The sequence below is a fragment of the Lactuca sativa genome, chromosome 2 (assembly GCF_002870075.4).
Source record: "Lactuca sativa cultivar Salinas chromosome 2, Lsat_Salinas_v11, whole genome shotgun sequence".
In the NCBI taxonomy this organism is placed as follows: Eukaryota; Viridiplantae; Streptophyta; class Magnoliopsida; order Asterales; family Asteraceae; genus Lactuca; species Lactuca sativa.
The window spans coordinates 147,314,182-147,319,399 of NC_056624.2; positions in this window are offsets into that span (position 1 = coordinate 147,314,182).

Below are 5,218 nucleotides of genomic sequence, written 5' to 3' on the forward strand. Positions count from 1 at the left end.
ATCCTAACTAGTGAATACATTTAACACAAAGTATTAGGTATTAATATATATATATATATATATATATATATATATATATATATATATATATATATATATATATATATATATCCCTATTTTAATAAATAAATAGTTTTAATCTCCTTGTGCTAAGTGTCACTCTAATATAAGTCCTCATTAATATTATGCCATGTGTCCTGTACATATATTTGGTAAGTCATTTCAAAATTCAAATTTACATTTTCTAATTATATGTTAAATTTAAAGTTATAATAACTTTAAAAATTTGATATATCTCTTAATTAATAATATTTAAAACAATAGTAATTATAAGTTTTAGTTATGAAAGTTTAATTAATTATAAACTAGTATATATAGGTTTAGGTTCTATGGAAAACAAAAAACCCTAAAAATAAAAAAAATGCCTTAAAAAATACTTAGAGATCACAAAACTTATTTTTTTAATTTTTTTTATAGAAAAATCGCAACTTTTAGTATAAAAAAATTGTTTTTTTTTCAAAAAATTTTTAGCGATTTTATAATAAAAGCTGCGATTTTTCATAAAAAAATTCAAAAAAAAGTTTTGTGATCTCTAAGTATTTATTTATGCATTTTTATGATTTTTATAGTTTTTTTGTTTTCCAAATAACCCTTCCCAATATATATATATATATATATATATATATATATATATATATATATATATATATATATATATATCTTAACACAAATAGAACCATACTTGTTCGCACATTGTATGTCATCAAATATACAACTAACATGTATTCCAATCAATAAGTATATAATTCACATATAAACTTTAATTAATACTTGTATTAAAATCATGTTTATGAAAGTAGCAATAAACTCACCTGAATACAAATATTGTTATGCTTCAGTATTCGTTCGTATTTATACTATTTCCTGGATTCCTCAACAATCCCAATGAATACATCGAGATATATCAAATAAGAAATAACCAGGTAAGATCATATCGGAGGTATGGTCCATTTGATATAACAGAGTATATAGTTTGGAAATCAACCTTTAAACATCCCACTAGATCTAGCCTAAACATCACTCTTATAAGTAGATCAATTAGTATTATGACATACGATCACTGATAAATCTTGTTTATTGGTTCATAATAACGATATTGAACTTAAACATAGTTACACTTAAAACATAAGAATTGTAGCTTAACATACAAACTTTCTAGCGAATACTAAGTCAAATCCATAGGTGCGTCTGAAAGACCCCAACTTTCGTATTTATGAAAGACCCAAACTTTCATACTATTTCAAAAAATTTCTTAAGTTACTTCTTCAAAACATGCTACATGCATATTTATAAAACAATATCTTATATTGATAAAGTGATTACAAAGGATTGAATACAAACCGGCTAAGTTTTATTACATTTCATGTCTACCCAGGAATCTATTATTCATATACATACATGAACATTAAAAATACAGAGAAATACTATTAACTATTCTAAATCTTTCAGTATTATAAAGCCATATTGGAATACTCATCACCTGCAATTGTTAAATATTGAGAGGAATAAGCGATAACGCTTAGTGAATTCAATAGATAGATACAATATAATCTTATGCCTTACATATACCAATATGACAGAAGCAGAAGGGAACAAGAAGACATGTGAAATCATGTGACAAGCGTTCATATCAATCAAAGACTTTATTTCAAGATATACTTTTCAATGAAACATAACGATTTCAATACTTGATATGAATCAATAAAGCTTTGGCCCAATTGGCACAGAAGACTTACAATTTATGATTAACATTTTGGTAGATTTCAGGCTTATAGCCCTGTCTAACCATTTTCCAATACCATAGAATAGAGTTCATTCTCTTACGGAGTCATGCTCTACATGGTTAGAGGCTACATACCATTCCTATCAAACCTTATGCCAATGCCATAGAATAGAAGTCATTCTCTTACGGAGACATGCTCTACATGGCCAGAGGCTACGTACCAGTACCAATGTGAATCTAAGTCCTTTCACTGATCACATGGTCAAAGGTATTATAATTGATACAAACATAGCGAATAAAATAACATGGGAGAATAACTCAGAATAATAACACTGAGAAGCACATAGCACATATAACACATAACATACAATTGTTCCTATATATTGAACTCACCTTAAGTTAACCGGGGGTTAAAATAGTAATTTGGACAGCATTTCGGCTTTAAATATGTCTTTCTATGTTGAAAACTGGGAGCTTAATTTAAAACCGGGCTCTGCGAAGATAGGGCTTCAAAACCGAAAAGATAAAATTTTTGGGCTTCTCGGGGGTCTCGGTATGTGTTTCGGGTGCTAAAATTGATACCGGGGCTTCGGGAAAAGTCAAAATAGTGAAAATATGGAAAAAGGGGCCAAAAATGGCAATTTTTAAAAATTACCCGGGAGATCTCGCAGCCCTCCCTTTTATAGGGCCGAGATGCGAGGCCGGATCAGAAGGCGCGTCAGCAGCAGCAGCTAGGTGGCAGCGAGGGAGGAAGACACACGGCGGTAGCAGGAGCGAAGGCGCCAGGTGGCTCGGACACGAGATGGCACGCGTCGGATGCGAGAGCTCGCCACCGAGACCATACGCGTCACAAGGCGATTGGACCGAAGCTCGGATCCAGGAAGAATGCGACACGCATCGGATCACTCATCGACGTCGGACAGGGGGCGATTCGCGAGACGAGGCCACGTCTCCGGTGACGCACCTGCTTCGTGCGAGGTGACGTGGCCAGTTACTATTCATGCGAGATTTCTCGTGTTTTGAGCCCCGAACTTCTAAAATCCATAACTTTCGCATACGAGCTCCGTTTTTGACGTTCTTTATATGCACACGTAGCTAAAATTACGCTCTACAACTTTTGTTTAGACTTTGTCGGCTAATTTTGACTTTAATTTTAATATTATTATTTTTAACAGACCGGGACAGGAAAATCCGTTAAAAATTCATAACTTCTTCATCCGACATTCGTTTTCGTCAGACTTTTTACCGTTGTACTACATATGACGAGACCTTCGATTCTCGTTTAGGATGTATCTGTAAAATATCGCTCGATCTAAAATTCGAGTTTTTAGCTGTCTACTGCTAAGTTGAAACTTCGAAAAATCATAACATCCTCATACGAAGTCAGATTTTGGCGTTCTTTTTATCGAATTTCTCGGTTTAACAAATACTACGACTTTCATTTAGATTTCTAAGGCTAAAAAGTAGTTTATCAAAAACTCACTTTTTACGTCATTCGGCGTCGTGCCGGTTTTGTCGCGGATCTTCGGTTGGTCATAACTTCTTCGTTATAATTCGGATTTTGACGAGGTTTTCGCCTACAAATTTCTAACGAGATTATCTACAACAATAAATAATAAAATTTTACTTATTCAAAATTTCATATTTTCTCTAAATTTCACTATTTGGCTTTTAATTGGAATCTCATAAGACTTCCAATATTTTCTGAGTGATTCTAAACATAGTTTTACTTCATTTCTAGTAAAAACTAGCTGTTAGAACTCAATACTCAATTTTATTCACTTTTAATAATAACAATACACAATTTCAGAACGTGTATGTTACAACGTCACACCCTCTAGTGACTTCAATCTTCCGCTTTGCTGCCACGTGTCGCCTTTTCCCTAGTCCGCGTTGCTCTTCTAGAAGCTACGTGCGCCGCATAAAATTTTAATTCTTTTTTTTTTTTAATCACATCTTTCTAATACAAGCTCCGTTTTTACGTTCTTTTTATCCACACGTAGCTATCAACAAGTACTACAACTTTCATTTAGACTCTATTAGTTAATTCTTAATTTATTTTTAAAGTTATATTTTTATAGGCTTATGCTGTTAAAGTCCATATAAAAATCACAACTTTTTCATACAACATCCGTTATCGACTATCTTTTTATTGAAGGATTGGTATTTACAAGATCAAATTTCATTTACATTGTTTTGGCTAACACTCGACTTGTTTATATTTTGATTTCTGTATCGCACACTGCTGGACAAAAACTTTGAAAAAGCATAACTTCCTCGTAGGAAGTCAAATTTAGTTGTTCTTTATATTCACGTTCTCACATTTACAATTACTAAGACATTCGTTTAAATTGCTTAGGCTGAAAAGCATCCTATCTTTGATTCTAATTTATGACGAAAATTGTCGTATAGGGCCAAACGCGAAACTTCGAACAATCATAACTTTTTTATATGAAGTCAGATTTGAGCGTTATATATACCCATGAAGTCATCATTATGACTACTACAACTCTCACCGAGATTATTTATCATCAATAATCTTTTATCAAAAATGTTATTTTTATCGCTTAGTCAAAAATGGTCTTTATAGTCTTTTAACGTGCACAACTAACAATTATCTTATTCGAGGATTAAATTATTCAATAGAATGAATATAATTACACAAATCATCTAGCCCTAAGTTACATGCATTACAATTACCTCCCCTTAGGATGATTACGTCCATGAATCATCAGCAAAACAATGTTACATAATGATCCTGCAAGTTACTTTAGCTGGATTAAGGTGTCTAAGGTCATAACTAAATTTGTATATTCTTCTAATTAAAAGCAAAGTCCTTTTTGGGTTACCCTCATAGCTATAAATGGTATAGAATGATATTCTGAGAAAAAGGAAATAATTTACTAGTTTTTTATATGAATAATAGATTAGTTAAAATTGTAATATTTAATTGAGAATTAATTCGGAATTAATATGATTTATATGTTGCATAATTCCCATCAAGACTTGCATCTTGTATTCTGAAAGACGGAGCTTGAGACTAGTGGGAGGAGGTTGGGCATGACTTAGGAGGCGAGGCGGTTAAGTTAATGACTTGGGAGGATTTTGTCATGAGGTTGCGGGATGAGTTTGTGCCTGTGATTGAGTTCCAGCAGTTGGCGAGGGAGTTTCAGGGCCTTCTCCATACGACTAAGACAGTGGCAGAGATCACTTCTATGTTCTGTGAAAGGGTGTTATTAGTTCCGCAATATGTGGCAAACGAGGAGCAGAAGAAGGTGAGATATCACGAGATGTTGAGGAGCGATATCAGGAAGTTGGTGAGCCGATCCAGTTGCAAGACACTAGATGATATGATAGTGCGAGCTAGATATAAGGAGATTGAATTGGAGATGGAGAAGAAGAGGAAGCCGAATTAGGTTCAGAGTTTAGAGGGTT